Source organism: Poecilia reticulata, linkage group LG4, assembly GCF_000633615.1.
Source record: "Poecilia reticulata strain Guanapo linkage group LG4, Guppy_female_1.0+MT, whole genome shotgun sequence".
NCBI lineage: Eukaryota > Metazoa > Chordata > Actinopteri > Cyprinodontiformes > Poeciliidae > Poecilia > Poecilia reticulata.
In genome coordinates this window covers 26295160-26315050 of record NC_024334.1, presented here as the reverse complement: position 1 = coordinate 26315050, position 19891 = coordinate 26295160, and the positions used below count along the sequence as shown (strand labels likewise).

The window sequence follows — 19891 nt, the reverse complement described above, 5'->3', positions numbered from 1 at the left end:
TAACATTTTAATCACTGACACTAATTACTTCATTATATTAATGATCACTTCTTCGACCAAGATCTTGAATGTTAAGATTGGCAAACACCAACTAATAAAATATGTACTGGATATGGTGAATTTGCTTTGCGACTTGGAGTGCAATCAAAGTGAAAACTGCTATCAATGTTGGATCAAAACTTTAAAGACTTTTTCCTCACCTCCCACACGGCTGTATAATGTCTGTTACAAAACAAAATCTACTGATTAGAAGTCGGCTCATGATTTAAAAGATCTGTTGGCCCATAATCAGCATTCAGAGACACAGCCAAGCTCCAAATGCTCTCCGTAATTACAAAGTTCTAAAACACAAATCAAATCACGTCTCTATGCGAAGGGATGGAATGTGGGTTTTTTTCTGGACGGTCTGAAGAATCCATTAGAAAGATGTTCCAGCGAAACAGATGAGCATACATTTTCAGTATCAGTAACTCTGTGAAGATGATGGACCCAAATGGCAAAATGCCATTATTACTGCATCAGCCCTCTTGGAGTCTTCCTGCCCTTCATAGCTAAAGAATAATGAAAATGTGTGACCTGCACATGTAGATTAGACTCATTGGGAGTAATAAGACGTTGAAAATTGCAATGGTGGATATCAGAGTTAATGGCAACTTTGTTCAATTGCAGCATCTTGATAGGTCATTTATTGCAGGTTATTATCAGGTTATTCCATTATCTATATCCAGCAGTTTCAGTCTGTTGAAGACGAGTAACCAAAAGAAATCATCAGTGTAATTACTTGCCAAATATTTAACTGTAAAATCGATACAGAGTTTAGAGGTTGCTGTTCGTAAGAATAAAAGAAAATCTTTTCTTCCTCTTTATATCTTCTTCATTGATGTCATCCAACTATAAAAGGAAGTGTTTCTTCACTCTTCAGCAGGAACGAAGTGTAAACTGCTTTAATCCCAGCATGAATGTTTCACCTCAGTGCATCTGGGCTATTTAGAGTGCAGTGGAGTAGAAAAGCCTCACTCACAGTCTGCCATGTGTCAGGCCAGTGGACCTGTGGGAAGTCCAGGCAGTCTGACTGCTCTGCACCTTGCTGTAGCTGCGGCCTCCATGTCTGCTGGTGGTCAGCAAGTAAAACTGAAGAAACTGTCAGCGAGGGTCGACTGTGACACAAACCACACATGGAAAATTCAGCTCATAGGCAGCTTTTTCTGTCTTGCAGAGGACCGTGTCATACCCTGGACACTGCAAGTAACCAATGATCTTCTACTGTTTCACCTGGAAATCTGATCTGTGCTGGTATCTGCTAGTGTTAGCATGAAAACTTTAATACCATTTATTCTGCATTCTGTTGGCTTTTGTTCCCTTTTCATAAAGCCTATTGCAGTCATTATGTTCCTTCATATTTATGTTCCAGTAAAGTGTTCCTTATGTTATTTCTTTACATTTTCTTTCATTTGCAGTTTCAGTCTTTTTGGCCTCCATGTTTTTTAGGACATTATGAGCCAATCTGTTGTCATTGGAATAGTAAAGGACGCCAGGCAGTGCTCTTATCACCTGAGATAACAAGGAGACTAATACTCCTACACACACAAACCATCTTGTGTGGGAGCATCACCGCCTGGATGAGAAACTGCACCAGACTAGACTTCTTGTTCGTAAAATTGGTGATTTGTTCAGCCAATAGGGTCATCACATCATCAACTTAATAAAGGTTGAATGTATAGAAGTGAGCGAATTTTTTTTTTTTCTATGATAGCCAATGCCCATACATGTCAACAATTTGACCACTTGAAAATGTTAACTTTTACAATTTATTAAAAAATAGATGTCATGTCTAAATTACTTTGAATTTGTTTTGATATTTCAACAAGCTACTGTTCCAGCCGTAGGTTTCTCCTTTCTCCTGTTTCTCCGATGATATTTATACACCAATACCTGCTGTAGATCACCAGGCAACTTGAGGACACATCGACATGTGGATGGGGGCTGGAATCTAACCTACAACCCTCTGACCAAGACGACGACTCTACCCACTGAGCCACAGTCCTCACATAAATATGAATCTGTTTAGGTATTAAACAATGTTGCATTTGTTTGGTACACGTGCTTACTGCACCAACCAACTGCAGAGACCAAATGTTGTGGTTCTCTACATTGTGTTAGGGATTCTGGAGGTTTATTATGAGGCATGAGTTCCAGATTTGATTAAGAAGCCTCCCAGACTGAAAGCACTTAGTGCTTCACTTTGTGCTGCAGATTTAGTGATTCAAATAATGGCAGCCGTCCAGGGTACCGGTGCAGGAGATCTTGGGACTGATGGTGACAGTGTGGTGAGAGGTCCTGCTAGACTGAGACAGAAATTTTGCTCCGTTTGCTTTTTTTATTTTTTATTCTTCTCTTGTGACATATCTGTTAAGCTACAAGATCAAGCTTGTGTTGTGACATGACAAATACTGGAGGGCGATGAGAACTTATGTTAATCTATCAGCCCATGCATTTGTCCCAGCCTTTATTTCGTTATTGTGTCAGCCACACAAAGCAAACATCTTCAAACACATATTATAACAGTTTGGTATTGCTGCCACCTCTGCATCCCTGCAATCCTGTTAGTGGTTAAATGATGGGTGAGAAAAACAGCAGTGACAACCCACATCAAAAAGAACAGCCCTTGGAGTGACAACCTGTACAGTCCTAAACATAATTCAGCCAAAACTATGGTGACATGTTGATGACACAACACATATGAGACTGGCTTGTTCTTGTCAGCATCAGTCAAGATTGACAGTAGCCCCTTACAGGATTATAAAACCTGGAGAAGAGTTTTAATTTTTGCTTAGAGAACACTGACACATCTTTTCGATGATGCGTAGGGACACTTTGATACTATAAGACTTTAAGTCTAGTTTTTAACAAGTGTTGGGGTTTTTTTCATTTGTTGTATTTTTCTATTTCCGTCAGTTATGTTTCTGTTGTTTCCCCTGTGCTTCTTTGAATTGTTTCCATGGTTTCCTGTTGTAGCTGTTCTCCCCAAATCCCCTGAAACCTGCTCCATGTTCACTTAATTAGGCTCACCAGTTCATTGTTCCATTAATCACTCCTCCCAATATATCGGTACCATGATCTCATCTACTCCTTGCCAGATTCTCCTGTTGTTCTCCGCGTGTCTCTCTGTTTGGCTCCCAGTTGCTGTCCCTCTGTGATGGCATCAGTGGTGTTCTTTTAAGTTGTCATTAAATTCAACTTTATTTATCTTGAGTGTGCCTGCTTCCTCCCTGTTTTTGGGACCTACCAAGCCTAAATGTTTGACACAATTAACTTGAAAGGCTAAATGCTTTTTCTTGCTATCCAAGTTGTGTTTTATGGGGTATGCTAACACAATTTTTCTAGGCGCGTTATGTTTGTAAACAAAATGATCACACCTTTAATCATCTTCATCAAATACATTTGGTCTTAACCAGCAGTGTTTTGTGTGGTTTTGAGTAAATGTTAGGGGAAATGATAAACAATGATTTTTAAAAAGGACACAGCTTGAGCTGTTTTACTTTCTCTGTGAGGCTCTTAAAAGGTGGTTACTTGACAACAGATTGCTTTCTAGGTGATATGTCGTATCTATCTGCTTATGATCTACCTTACAAGTATTTTTTCAGGCTTGGCTTGTTACTAAACTCCACTGACATTATTTGTGTCTTGATCGGGTTACATTGCCCAGCCACTCACTGTACATACGGATCTGATTGTAGAGCACAATTTATCATGATTTTGTGGTTGCAGTGCCATTTTTTGAAAGGCATACACAGCATTAAATAAATAAACTAGGATCTTAAAGCCAAGATTTTTTTCTTCCACATCGTACTGGAGCAAAGTAAAACTGGCTCTCAGTTCCTGCAATATTTTAAAGTGCATGATGAAAATGTGAGAGCTTCAAATGTAATAACTTTGATAGAGATAATTACAATCATTTTTTTTCCCCAGAACTCCAGGCTCCATAATTTTAATAGAAAACTACTTCTGTTTCTACCCCTCATATTTTTTAAGATCGTTTTGTCATAATTTTCAGATGATAAATCACGCTTATTTCCTCAATTCCACACCTAACAAGTCACAGCGAATGGCTGTGGCTAAAGATAGTTCATGTATACAAAATATTGCTCATGAAATGTCAGCATTGAATGTCACTGACCAACTGAAAATACAAAAACATCTGCTGACTGAAAGCATATAATGATTTTTTTTTTTTTTTTTTTTTTGATACCGCTGGGTAAAAAATGTGTTAAAATGAGATTGAATGATGTGATGGCACCTCATTGTTCAGTTCTGTCTGAACATGAATATAAGACAGATATGGCCAAAAATAAAACTAAATTCCTTGTCAAAAAAAATGCAATTTCCTATGTGCTATTGAAGAATGCTGCCGTTTGCAGCGAATTTCTGAACCCAGACAAAATGTGTCAGAAAGTAAGATCCAGAATCTAATCTGAGCTGAAACATTTTGCTAAAGCAACAGCAGACAGAAAATAAAGCACACTGCATCAAAATAATAGTGTCTTTTTGTCTGCAGATGTATGGCAGCAATCCAGTGATAACAGATTTCTGTATAAAATTAATCACTCATAAAGCAGAGAAACTTTTGGAGGGTGAAAACACCATGAAGTTCTGAATATCCTCACAAGAATATGACAGTACTTTACCAAGTTTCTCAAAAAAGTTTGGATGAAAAGATGGATGAGTCTGCTTGGGCAGGGCTCTCTTTGCATCCCAGTCAAACTCAGCTGTCAAAATGTATGAGCTCCAAGTCAAACTGCACTGGAACACCACTTGAAAGTGAAATTCAATGAAAATCAAAAAGGTGAAAATATATTTTTGCAGTATTTGCAAACTAGAGTTAATAATTTGGAGAAAGATGGCATTGTATATTCAGATCAGCAAGTTTATAAATTGATACAATTCCCATTTCAGAGTATTTAGAAATAGACCTGAGTGCTTTGAAAGCACCAAACATCTTTGGAAAAATGCACTTTTTGACTATATTTTGTGCTTAAATATGCAGTTACCTTAAAGACAACATTGTACCTAGTAAAAAAAATGTACTTCTCTTTACACTTAATACAATGAAAACACTACTTTCTTCTTGATGAATACAGATCTTTTCCTAGATCTGGGGCTGTTGCTAGGCAACACAAAGTTTCAGGTCCCCCCACAGACTTTTTGGCCTTGCCAATTTCTGGAGATTGGTGAGGCTACTAATAGTAAATGCTGTTCTTCAAAGAGATGCGATACTTGCAGGGCTGCTAAATCAGTGATTTCACTCCAAAAGTTGGCACATATGTTTCTGGCACTGCTCAATATTAAAGTCATGATAACGCTCCTCCACATTGTGCAGCTCTCTGATTTTGTTCTGATCCACTGAGGCGATTGAGATGATATTTGTAGTCTGCAAAAAAAAAACAAAACGCAATGACGTAAATCAGTGGCCAATCAATTAATGCAGTCTGATGTCAAACAAATCGCCTGTGCATAATACCCAACTTAGCGTGCCTTGTACTAAACCTGAAGTGGTTATTAAAAACAGAGAAGAATGGTGCAGGATCTGCTGTTCCGACCTGGTTAAAGCAAACAGAGAAGCAACTTTAAAGACCGACTAAGAGGGCTGTGAGACCCAGAATTGTTGCTGGTTGGAAGGTGACCAAAACACTTACTTAATGCAATAAAATACAATTTAATTATTTAAAAATCATACAACGTAATTTTATTCTTTCTTTCACAGTTAGATGAAGATTACAGGACTCCGAAGAATGAAGAGGTTACATTCTTAAATCCTGTAAGAACTGGTCATTTATCTCTGTCTACGCACCCATCAACCCTACATGTACTTTAAACAGTCATATGTGGAAAAATAAATCAATCCAATGAAAATATAACATGAACAAGGTTTCAATTATTTAATTCCAAGTGATATATCCAGCACATTCTCAACACCTTCTGCTTCAACCACCATAATAACTGTGGTAAAAGCAGCTGGGTCACCTGACCCACTTCCATCATCCCTGAACCTCTGTGTCCAGGTTACAGTAGCTGATGGCAGTGGAGAGAGCATGTTGTATCACTGTTCCAGGTGATCTTTTTGTAAAGTTCAGTTCTCAATCTAGCTGTCCTCTTTTCCCGAAAAGTAGAGCTTCGTATTCATATTTAAACAGGCACGAGTGTGTGCTGCCAGTTTCCAGCTGATATAAAAAAAAATACCTGGCTGAAGGAGAAGAGAAGTAAAACTTGTTTTAATGGATGTTTTAAGACTGACAAAAACCTGTCATGCTGTAGACAGTTTAAGGAAGAAAGTTCAGAAGTCTGTTTTGCCATGTAATTAACTCTTAATCAAATAAAATAGGATGGAAATTTCATGTATAACTGCAGGAGCATTCTATTTTTTTTTTCTGTTGTCACACATGATGAGCACATTGAGTAGGATGCAGTGTTACCAAAAGAGAGACGCAGTTGTCTGAAGTGCCCTGCTGAGAGGAAAGAAATGTGCGAATCACAGATTTTTATATCGAGTCACTGAAGAATTTGATGCTCTTAGGCTGATGGTTCACTAAAGCAATCAAACAATTTCACAACACTGCATCATTTTTCATGAGTCCAGGCTTGTCATTAGGCATGAAAATGCTTGAATGGCACTAATCCCCTGATGTCGCAAGCAGCGAGCTGCTTACTAATTACTTCACAGGGCGAGGACTCGTGTCCTACAGTGAGCAGGACTGTGGCATAAACTCGAATCCTGTTAACTAATCAGTTTGTCTGAATGACTGAGGGTTCTTGTGGTGCTGCGGTTTCTATGGAAATCTTCAAGAGAATTACCACTATGCACACCTGGGGTTCTCCTAACAGAGCAGCCACATGCTTCAGGGTGACGCTGATTTTCCTCATTTGGAGCATGTTCTTTTCGTGCCTGCTCCGCTACGGAAAGTTTTCCGTCTTATCTCAGAATAGACAATGAGACTTATGGCTGAAAATGTTCCCTTTTTATCACTTGAACCTAAGCGGTTCCACTTTAGCACTGTTTGCTGATGAACATCAGTAGATGTTTATCTATGTTAACATGAGTGGGGCTGGTGTAGAACATGTTTATAGTTTCTTGGACTTGAGTCCTGCTTAGCAACATTGTTTGCACTGGCAACAATTGGAATAGGCACAAAGCTAAACCTCCTGCACATTGCAGCTCGTCCAAGCACACAAAAATGTTGTTACTGGCATTTAATGGAGCAGCTACAGCAATAAATCTAATAAAGTATATACATAAACCTTTCCTAAACGTATGATTAAAAACTCTGTACCTCATAATCATCCACTGGGCCAAACAGAGGAGAGGGTTCACAATTACAAAGAATTAGGTTCAAGGTGGTTAAAGATTTGTATGTTGCAATAAATCGTAAACCAATTACTTTAAAAAGGGTGACTGGCTCGGGGCACAAAGAACACTGGCTTTGGTTATTGTGTTACCATTTGCGGTGGCCTGGTGCTGCCTCAGCGTTCTGATGATGGCGGAGAACCTGGCAGCAGCAGTAGGAAACCTCAGATCAATACGGAGCAACTCCACATTCCATCAATAAAGACATGAATAAATAAAAAGGAGAAAATGAACGACTCGTGCTGTAATAACACTTTGGACAACAAGCTCTTTATAATGGGACTTTTGAAAAAATAAGTGAGGAACTTGGCTGGAGGGAAATTGTATTTATGCTTAGCTGAGACTACAGGAGTTTGAAGATCCTAAATTTCACATCTAATCTAATTTCCAAGTACAGGATTCAAGGGCCGGTGTGCTGCAAGGGTGTGCTGCTAATAAATGATGCTTTTAATACAAAGTTGACACTTTTAATTGGCTTTTAATGTGAGTTTTAATGGAACTTTGAATTAAAAGTATAATTATTGGCTGAATAATGCAAAGTTTACACTTTAAATGAACTTTTAATGCAACGTTTAGTGCACCTTTCTATTACAAGTATCATTATTTACCAAATGACACTTCAGGACAGCAGTCATAATCATTTATAAAGTGTCATTCCTGCTTATGTTTGTGACAGTGTTTGTGTCAGTCTTATGCACAGACCTTCAAATAAAGTGTTACCCAAAAAACTGCATGTTGCCTAGAAATTCAACAAATATCAACTTTTTCTCAGTTCCACAACTCCTTTAAAATTTAAGATAACAAATATTAAACTGAGCGTCACAGTTAGTATTGTTGCCTTGCAGTAAGAAAACCCAGAGTTGAAACCCTTGCTTATGTTTTGCCCACCTTTCTTTTCTTTATTGAACTCTGCAGTTTTGTCAATAGCCTCAATAGCATGTAAGTCAGACTAAGTATCCTCTTAAAATTGTGTATGTGTATATGTGTGTGTATGGTTTTTTGTCCTTTGTGTCTCTGTTTCTGCTATGCACCAGCCTCCAACAGCAGCCCCCCGACCCTGAACCAGATTATCAGTGTGTAGACAATGTGCTACGGTTCTCTTGTATTTAAAGTCAGGGTTAGAATGTGTTTCAATGAATCATCTGGTTGGCTTTCTTAGCTTGTTTGCTTGACCTCAAAAGTGATCCTTATTACCAGGGTATTCAATTTGCAAGTGACTGAATTGACTATACATAGTGTGACTGATAGCCAGAGTAACACCAGAGTTACTTGTAACAAACCTTATTGTGAAACATTTCCTTGCCTGAGAACCTGAGCTCATGCACTTACCAGGGGTTTATTACTGCCCTGTCAGAAATGAGGCACCCAATAGCGAACTATGAGCATGCATGTCAGTCAACCAGCAACTTTTTTCTTTTATGTTTTTCATCTCTTCCTCACAAATATGAGCTGTTCTTGCACTCGAGCAGCGAGTTTCGTCGTGTCACTCTAGGCTGTGGACTGCTGACTCACGAGAATTGGTTCTGCCAAAACAAGGTGCTGCACTCATATTAAAACGATCGATCGATAGCATAATAATGACCAACGCTCACTCCCTGTGCTTAAGACTTGACATGAACTTTCATATACTAGGCAGAAAATGCTTGTTAATCTGTTCGAGTGATGCCAGCAGACCTATCCGACCAGAGAATAGCAGGACGGCATTCTTGTCGTTTCCAAGCTCTCTCCAACCTGGACAGAGAACCTTTTGCTCTGCAGGTAGTGAGGGATTTGTTATTGTCCAGCCTGTTTTGATTGTAGCCTCAATGTCCTGTTGTTATCTAACAGAAGTGACACTTTATATAAACTCATATATTCCGTCTGATTCAAGATTCAATATGTTATGCATTCAGATATGGTACTCTACACACTTTGATTGTAGCAAGTGGTTATTTGAGCTACTTCTGCTTTTCTGTTATCTCACACCAGTCTGTTCATTTTCTGGCCTCTAATATCATAAGATATTTTAATCTGACCATTCTCTGTAAAACTGAGAGATGGTTTAGTTCGGAACAAAGAACTGTTAAAGTACTTTAGAATAACATGCTATAGAAAATTTAATTTCAGTCTCATTTACCGTCTTATTTCTCCTTATTTGTTGACAGGCATCTACATACAGCTGTACCTGTACGGTTGTGTATATGTGTATTATATACAGACTGCATCTAAATTCCAATTCCAACTAGATTATTGCTTTTAAAAATAAAAGCAGGCTTTAATTGGTTAAATATTGTTTTAATTTTCTTGAGGAGAATTGCAAATGTCCTTGCAGAAACCAACGTAGAGAAAGGAAAGAAAAGAAAAGAAAAGAAAAGAAAAGAAAAGAAAAGAAAAGAAAAGAAAAGAAAAGAAAAGAAAAGAAAAGAAAATGCAATATGAGGGTTTATGGGTTGTGACTTTACTCACACAAATGTTCTACCAGAGCTGCACCAGGTTGTTGGTTTGCAGCAGTTTACACCTTTGTAACCTCTGTGAAGGTTCAAATTCAGGAGTCTCTCAAATGACAAATGCAGTTAATTCACCGAGAAGACAAAAATACTTCAGAAAGCACAGCTAAGTACATGATGTTTATTGACTCGACATCTACTGCTTTGAAAAAATAATGCAGAAAAACATGGATGAGGAAAAAAGTAAATGAGATCTGCCATGTTGTTCTTTACAGTTTCTTTCTGTTCTGTTATTCTCATAAAAAAATGCATTGAGAAATGTGGTCCAGTTTTCCATCCAACAAACCCTATGCCTCCTCATTCTAACCTGCATTTCCTTCTCAGCTAAACACACTGAGCAGAGAAACATGCTGCAGGTCCATGATCAATCCTGGCTTTAATGATTGCCAATGTCACTGTGGTTAGTGTTTCTCCCCGGATAAAACCAGTTCCCACAACAGATGGAGTCGATGTAGCCAAGGGAAGCTTCAGCTCCTGTTTAAACAAATTAGCCAAAGGCACAACCTTAAATATTTCACTGCTCAGTGCACAGGCGTGTTCATTAGATCATCTATATCAATGTTCCTGCATGAGACGGGCAGTTTCTACCAGATGGCTACAGTCAGTCCAGGCAGGACCTGATGAATGCTGCAGCAGCTTTATTAGTTTTACTGACAGGTGCTTTTATCTTCTGTCTGAGTTAACAAGCCAAGCTAATTCTGGATGTACTTGTAGTTCAATAAATGGAAAGGTAGTGAGAAAATATTTTTGTTCTGGGAAAATGAACACAACAAGATCTGACCAGTATACACTGGTCATCTTCTTCATTTCAGCTGAATATTTTCATCTCTGAACATTTTTTGAAGTTTATGTGTCAGTGTTTTGATTGGTTGTTTCTGTCTTGATTTTACATGCCACCATTTGTTCATAATATGTCATAGTACCTTGACGATTTGTAATTTTGCACAGCATTTAAAATTTGCATATTTTTTTATCCATCATGAAGTACATGAATATTTCTCATGTTTCTTTTGTAAGTCTTAAATTTTAAAAATGCATTTCTTCACAATATGAACTTTCTTCTCAATAAAAATTGAAAAATCTTCATTAGTAATACATAGGTCAAACTCTTCTTTTATTTTCTGACAAGCACCTTGCATGCTTCAGTTGGTATGCTGATATGTGCTGCAGTTCTAAGGCCCAAAGACTTCCTTTCAATTATCCTAATTTTTCTTAAATTTTTTATTACCCTTACATAATCTCTTTTTTTTTTATTATTATTATTATTATTCATTTGTATTATTCTTACCATAGTCTTTCACTCTTTACACAGAATCTCTTTTAGTTTCATGTCTAGACTCCAGGAGAGCCATTCCAAAACATTTGTATTAGTTTATGTCAGAGGAAACAGGTTTGTAAAATTAAAAGCTTACTTTAAACCAGGGATATGAAGAATGGTGAGCTTAATTGTAGCTCTGATTTATAGTATGTCTTAATATGCTCAGATAATATTACAAAGAGACCCACGTGTGTCATATGATTGGGTAAACGGTCATTTATTTAAAGAAAGCGTAACAATCCTATTTCAGAGCCAGACAGCCAAAACTCAAAGCATATATGCAATTTAAAAAATTTTACTAAACCAAAAAACAAAATGTCAGTACAATATCATTTAACAGACACACAGAACTTTACATATCAGGGTAATAAGCGGAATGCCTAAAAGATGGAAGAGACTGCATGGCAAAAAAGACATACTGATAAGATCCTGATAAGATAAATGCGTAGACAGATCTGCAATTTTCACCTGCCCAGTGTCAGCATAAAGTGTTGGCTCCTTTCCTGCTGAAGACCGATTAAAGCTGGTCATAAAAATAAACTTCTGAGCGCCTGATGTCAGCAGTATACCTAGAGGTGGTTTATGAGCTCCAGGTCCCTTTTAAAGTCATAAAAGATCAATTTCAGTGAGGTAATGTTTTCATGAAGTTCTCTGAAAAATTATTTCCAAATCAGCAGGTTGGGATGTAATAAACAGGTACAGAGAATTTGTTCACTTGATACATTTAGTTGTTTGTTTTTCTGAAAGTTTTTCTTAGACTTATAAAGTATCATACCTGAATTTATTAGGTATAAAAAAGTGTACAAAAGTAATGAGCTGGCTACAGAATTAGATTTCTCAAACATCTCTTTCTGAGAGCGATGTTTGTGAAATTTACAAGTCTTACAACATGTTGTGATCAACCTCCTGCAGAAATTAAAATCCCTACAGCTGCAATGATGGAGCTGAACAGGTACACTGATTAGCTCCCCCTGTAAAGCTAAACAGAAATATGTTTTACAAACAATATAGTTGATTCTTTATGAAAGGAAATGCATGTTTTATGTTTTCTTAGTAACTGCTTCTTAGGTATTTAAGCACAGCTTCATCTCAATATATCCATCTGTCTACAGCATGATACTGGTACAGAAGAGTAAAACGTATAGAATAATGATAACTTTACATTCTAATGCAGTATCACAACCCAAGGATGAAAAGTGCGTGAAAAAGACGTGTTAAGAAAAAGAAAGCATTTTCATGATCTCTCTATGGATGTTACTGCACCAATAGTTACACAACTGGGGTTAATTGCAGGTGAATTCAGCTCGACATGCCTCATGTTTAAATCCTTGGATAGGGTGCCAGTTTGCTAAGTCTCCATTAAACTGCTCTAAGGCATCATTTCTCCTGACTTCCTCACCCTTCTTGGATAAATGACCTTACATTTTTTTTTATAAATTTAATGTGAGGCATGCAATTTAAAAAAAAAAATGATGATAAACCTTTTAAGATCATGCCTTATGCTTTCAGTGTATTATGTAACTTCAACTATTAAACTAAGCTAGTAATCAGCAGCTGCTCTGCAGTCACTTCACATTGCTTCTTACTGTAAAGTGTCTCTGTACCTGCTCTTTTCTGACAGATGGTTACTGTGATAAACCATCTGGCATAATATCATGTTAATTTGTTCCAGAGGGTAACAAAGTCATTTACCAACCATAGCTAATTGATATTACATGAAGAATGTCAGCAGCACTATCTAAAGAACACAAGTAGTCATCATGAGTCAGTTCATGTACAAGACGCTTCATAAACAGGTAACAATATGTTTGGCTTTTCATCCACCATGGCGGTTTGTGGCTCCTTTCTGATCCAAGTCAGATCACAACATGACTAATTTGTCATCAGTGTTTGTTTGAAGTGATTCTTCATGCTCTGACTCACAGTTCTGCTGAAATAGGAGACATTTGTATGCTGCACATCACATTTTTAATATCACTGCGGGGCGTGAACTGGAAAAAGTTGGCAGGAAATCCAAATAAATCGCAGAACCACTTAACCCACTGCTGTGGTTAGTGGTGCATCTTTAGAGCGCCTTCACGTTCGCAGCATCACATTGTGATTCTGATCAAGGAAGCCAGCAGCGGTGGAGGCGGAGTCAGAATCAGAGTCAGAATCAGAGTCAGACAAGTTCATTCCCATTTAGACGATGCCAGAGCAATGACAGAGTCTTGGATTTAGATGTTTTCAGCAAGGGACAGAGTAAATTTCTCACAGGGTGTTTCTGTGTTTGCAAACCACAAATATAAATTGGCAACATGTAGAAAGACATATTTTTCAGTTTAGTTTCTGACACTCTGGGTCAGAATAAATGGATTTTCCACAAAAAATGTGTGTGTGTGCATGTTCTTCTCAAGTGTTCTATGTGTTGAGTGTAGCACTATTTAAAGTGTAAAAGGACTGGATGGAAGAAATCAGAAGACTAGAATTCGTCTACTGGAGCCGTTGTCAGTAATCAATAAAACCAATGCAAAAGAACTGCTTTCAATACCATGTATTTTTAAAGAGAAAATTAAAGTGAACAGCACAAGACAAACATACATAGAACCCCAAATTAAATATACACAGTACTGCAGTAGATCTTTCGTGCATTTGTGCACAACCGTTTTAAATTTCCCCACTGGTCAGCACAGTGTCTGACCTACACACATTCAAAAARTCCATGGTTGAATTGTCCAGATATTTGAGATGACAATGTCCTAGCGCAAGTCGTTTCAGATGAAGAGATGAATAGTGGATTGTGTGTCCGAATGGTGAGATGGAGGGGGAAATGATACAGACCAGCCTCCTACCAGACCAGTATGGAGTGATTCTCAGGTTCTCCTGGCCCCAGCCAGTTTTCAGAAGCTCGCCATCCTTTAACCCTACAAAGGGATCACCTGGCCTGTATTAAAATAAACAGGACCAGTAAATTTCCAGCCTGCTAGTTAACTAGACTTTCTTTTTCAGTTATACATAGAGATAAATGCRATAGATCTAATCTGTCAGACCAAATAAAGTAGCATTTATCTCATTTTCTTAAAMAKGTTGAATTTAAGACATTAGATCATACAACAATAAGCATTGGCTACCACCAACATGCTAAAACAACAAAACAACATTGTGTCCACTACTCACCAATTCCATTAACAGTAGAGAGMATGGCAGCTTCARGGCTCCAAACTCACTGGATCTTTTCWGATCTACATGATTTTTATATTGTAAGGTTAAAAAAAGTGCATAACAAACAAAGAGGTAACTGATTGTTTGGAAACACCAACCTGTAGCTCCTTTGTCTCCAGCTCTCCCCCTCACACCTGACTGGGGAAAGCTGGAGCAAGCCTAAATAATTACATCAGGTGTGTCAATTGGCTGCATGCACTGTGTGACTGACTGTCACTCTTAACCAATGGGGCAGCAAGGCGGGACTAAGGGCAGTTTTTTCACCCTGGGTTACATGAGCATACATTATAGTCCTTGTTGCTTATCATGTTGGAATTTATTTATGTAATTTTGCAGTGAAGTGAATTCCCACCTCTATCGGCCACTGTTTTAAATATCAGACAATTTGATGTCTTTTATATCTTTATATGTGAGAACCCCTGGGAAAGCCAGGGCCCTGACACCATCACTAACATTTTTTACTCTTTCTGCAAAGTTCTTACCCAGAAGAAAACATCTATAATTGTACCTGTTCCAAAAATTAAAAGACCTACAGAACCCAGTGACTTTCAACCAACAGCACTGACATCTCTGTTCATGAAGTGTCTGGATTGTCTGGTAAAGAGGTACCGCCATCTTATGGAGCCACTGAAATTCTCCAAATCATCCAGGTGGGTGGAGGATGCAATTCTGACATTAATGAAGTGCGCACGCACACACACACCTTAAGACACCAGAGGCTCATGCAAAGATTTTATTTGAGGATTTATCTTCTACTTTTAATACTATGATATCAAAGACTCTTGCAGACATGCTGGCTAATGAATTTTGGGTTAGGGACTTGCAAGCGAGTCAGAGGAGGCTGTTTTCCCTCTGCTACAATGACAACATGCAGGGATGTTTTATCACCTCTACTTCATGCAGCAGCACTTTACCTAACAGGCACTTTATTAAATATGTGGACAACTCAGCTTCGGTGAGCCTCCTAAATGAAAGGGATGCTGTGGTCCAGTTTTATATTCCCTTTTCAACTGGTTCAATAAGTCAAACCTCATTTAAACACTAATAAGAATATGGAAATGTCCGTTGATTTTAGAAGGTCACAACCCTTCCCTGTCACAGTCATTAACGGAGAGACTATTCTGTCTCTAATTACAAATATCTTGGCACTGTGCTAGACAACAAGCTGAAATGGGACGAATCTCATGCAAATTAAGTCACAGTAAAGATTACACTTCTTAAAAGAATTGCTTGTTTCTTGTGTCAACAGCCAAGAAAAATACCTTTATTGCAAGTATTTTAGCTTATTGTACAATCTGTTACTTTGGCAATACCACTTTGGTACAGAAAAAGTCCATCAGAAACGCAGTCACAGCTGCCAACAAGTTACTTGGGATTGCTCCAAGTATGAAGAGAATTTAAAAAACCTTTTGGTAAAAAAGGAAAATCACATCATCTGTGACTACATACTCGCTAGTCTTTTCATTCAGACCCTCTCCTTTGAGATGTTGTTTCTGTAAACCCTCTCCCCCTTGCAAACCCGTCACTTCTAGCCAAGAACAGTCATAAATTGTCTTTTATTTCAGAAGCAATTGAAACTTTAAATGAGATGAAATGAACCAGTCAGAAATCTGACCCAAAGGTAATCTGCTGTTCAACTTGTGATTGTGAATGGTCTGTGCTTGTTCCACCGATGCACTCGTATTAGAAAACAAGTTGAAATCCCTGAGACGCCTACACACAGAGTCAGAAGTATAAAATTGTTCACAATGTCTCAGTAAGCTGCAGCGTTAAAGGTTCCATTCAGTGGAACCACGTGGCCCAGTCCAATGATTTAAAAATATCATAACTTAACACTGGACACAATAAAAACAAATGCTATTCTCCTGACAGCTGCAGGGCCTAGATTTAACCCATAAAGTCTCAGACAGAGAGGCATGATGATTAATCACTCCAGAGAACATGTTTCTGTAGAGTCCACAGGCAGTGTGCTTTACAGCATTGGAGCCAATGCCTTGCATTGTACATGGTGATGTAAGACTTGAATGGAAATTTATTTCATGAAGCTAGCTAAGCAAACTTCTGAGACTATTCTGAGTATAATCATATTGATGATGGACTTAAAAAAATTTATTGCAGAAGACAAGGTCCCAATAAATCTGGAGCATCACTAACAAGTCAATTTAACTGTTGCCATGCCTGAGAGTGTGAAACCAGGTTGCTTTGTGATTCTTGTCTGCTGAAACAGATGCCTGATTTAATTACTAAACCATAGAGTGGTTACAGATATACATGTTAACCAGATCCAATTTCTAGTTTAATTTGAAACTAAATCAATGCAAGAGATGTAAAATAATTTCCCAACAGTTAGTGAGGACACATTGTTTTTTGTCCGGCAGTTTGTGATAGTATTGATTTCATCTCTTTAAGTGTGCCAAGTCAAAAGGCAATATCATTACCAGGGAACAATGAATGTCAATGTAAATGTCTGTTTGGCTATTCAAATATTTATCTCCTCAGAAGCAACTCTACATCAGATTTTAATAAATGGAAACCATTTAGCTGCACAGCACACTCATGATTAATGTAAACAGATAATGTTTTGTATGAAAAGAAGGCAAAGAAAAAGTTAAGATAATGAATTAAAAAGCAGAGATTTTTGTCTTTTTGTTCCATTTTAATGAGGATGTTTGCAAAAGTTTGGAGAGAAACTCAGTCAGTTACTATCTCGTGTTATAAACTTGCTTGACGTAAAAAATCAGACCAAAGTAAGAGAAAAACACGTCAACCTAAACCTACTATTTGTCTTAACGTTGTTTATTCAGTTATTTATTTTTCATTTTGTGTAATTGAAACATACCTTGTAATATGAGTAAAACTTAGAGCCAAAATTCATAACAGACGCTACATTTGTTCTTAATTCATGTGTCAGAAAAATATTATCTCGCTAAGTATTGAGGTATTTTAGCTACTAGTTCTTCTTGTGGCAATAAAACAGAATTTTTTTTTTTATGTAAAAATCCCAGTATTTATCAAATATTCTGAATTATACCAATAATGAGAACTTTTATGGTTAAGAAGTCAAAATGAGGAGCCTGGTCAGGGTTCATGAGCTGTTGGGGGACTCAAAGTGCCTGCTGGAGTAACCATGGTAACGAGCTGAGCAGATAATGGATGAAAATGTTCTCTGGATGTGTTGTAAAGTAGTGACGAAAGGCTGGCGGGGGATAAAACAGCATCCTGCTTTTAATTTTGTACTGACAATGTACAAAATCATATATTCATGACTGGGGCACTTTCTGTTCTCACAGCCAACATATGATCTCATTTATACTTCTTAAGTGTGAAAGTTGTAAGAAATTCAGTTGGAAACTGTTTTTTATTCTGTTTGTCATTGACTTTATTGCCCTGAAGCGCCTCCCTGAGGGCAGGAGTTTGAAGAGGTGGTGGTCTGTGTGTGAGGAGTCCTTGATGATGCTGCTGGTTCTCCGAAGGCAGCGAATCCTGCAGATCTCCATTTTCTCCACCCAATCTTTTAAACAAAAGTTGCTGTGGTATTTTTTTTGTCTAAAAATAAAAAAATTTATTCCATGAGACTTATTTGTCCATTTTTCTTTATTTTTGTGATTCGAGTGGTCCTACATTTTACCTTGCGCAAATTATGATTCATAGTATGTGTGCTGTTGCTTTCAGTGTGCGCCGGCTGCGACTCATGTTGCTTGAGAGACTGAGGGTCGGATTCATCTCTGAGGATAGAGTGAGATACAGTTCAGTGAATGAGTTACAGTTAAAACATGTGTAAGCCGATGAAGGTCTTGCAGAAAAACACAAGGACTTCGGGGAAGCAAATGAAACATCACAGTGAGCCAGAGCCAGAGATCAACATAACCCACCTACGGAGTTTAAATAATTGATACCACGGCTCCACTGAAAGGTTAAAAAAATTAGTCAATAATCCCCCTAGCAAAACTCTTGTCATTCATTGTTTTCCCCTTTTAACACCAGCAATTTGTTTACATGTTGAGGCGTTACTTTGTCCTGTTCATAATGTTTTCAAATCCTTCTGGGCTTGGATGGTAAAGAAACACAAAGACCAACATGCGGCTGAGTGCCCTGGAAACAGATCCTGTGCAACGAGCAGATGGAGAGTAATAATTCAAAAGAAATTGTAAATTCATGTCTGATCTGTACATTTCCAGGCAGCAGCAAGTTGTGATGTCCTGACATGTCTTTTCCTACAATATGTCTTTTTTTCTTTGCGTTAATAGGGAACTTTAATAAAAAGCACAAACAAAACATAACACATTTTTCGGGGAATACTAGTTTGTTTATGTTGTAATTAGTAGTTTATCAGTAAAACTTTAACTACTTATTTTGGGAATGTATCTAGAAGGATAAAGTGATATTCATGCACTTGGTCACAATGCTTATCAGATGCCAAACATTAGGCCAGAGATCATTCAGCTTTAGTTTCATTCTCAGCGAAGGGGCAGTTTGAACTCGATTCTGCTGCAGAAAATAAATCACTGCAGTTCATTTTCCAAACAAGCAAAAACATTGTTGCTTCGCATGTTCTTCTTCTATGGTTTCTAAAGGAGTTCAAATATTTTATGGTCTGCTAGAAGGATTCATGAACTGTTTATGTTATCCAAAACCTTGTGATTCATTTTCACTTTGTTTGAGTGGTAACTTCTCACTTAAGAGACGCTCCATTTAAAGCTGAGTTTACAAAAAGGTTAATGAATTTCTTTTTTTTTTTTTTTTTTTTCAAACTTCACTGGTTTGGATTTTGTATACTCTCTTGCAAGTGACAAGGTGGGAAGCATTACATTTATTTGATTAACATTTAGATCATACATATCAGTTGTATTTAAAAACTTGAAACATCGTTTCCCTGGCCTTTATTTAAAGCACTCCTTTTATTATGTCTCCTGATGTACCAAGCAGGTTGCCTGTCATTTCCCGCAACAGCTTGTGAGGCTGGCTAAAACCTTCTTCACCTGAATTTGCTGATCCATACTAACTGTATTTTCCTGGACAGGGTCCATCAGCAGAACTCCTGGTATTGTTGCTGCACAGGCACAAACTTGGAGTGGCTGACGTTTATTGGCTGTAACCCCCATTATGTTTTTTCTTGGAGATTAGATGGAGGAGTCCCTATCTCAGGCAGTTCACTATGCAGACTTCTGCTGTTTAAATGTTTCACTGCGTACCAGTCTGCTTTATTTATTTTTGTGTCTCATTGGCAATCTTTAAGTATTTGTTTATGTTTTTGATCATGTCCTAAGATGCCCCCGTGCTTTAGGATAAGAGTTTCAGGAATGTTTTGTGTTTTAACTATCAAAATGGACTTTTATAAACGTCTCTAGATGTGGTCTCAACTATTTGAGGAGTTCAGCTTTTGAGTGGTATATTCTATTCCCTAACACTTCTATAAAAGGACGACTAACAATAAAATGAAGAATTAAAACAATGTGTACACTGGCGTTCCTGCTTTATATATATATA

The 19891-nt window shown here is 37.7% G+C and overlaps 1 long non-coding RNA gene across 1 annotated transcript; it reads right to left on the bottom strand.

Moving 5' to 3' along the window:
• Positions 1 to 13721: 13721 nt before the first annotated feature.
• Positions 13722 to 14403, bottom strand: LOC103464172 (uncharacterized). The gene is made up of 2 exons (XR_533609.1): positions 14360 to 14403; positions 13722 to 14126 (listed from the first exon to the last, which is right to left on the bottom strand). It is a non-coding gene; the product is annotated as an uncharacterized LOC103464172 (long non-coding RNA).
• Between the last annotated feature and the right edge of the window lie 5488 nt (positions 14404 to 19891).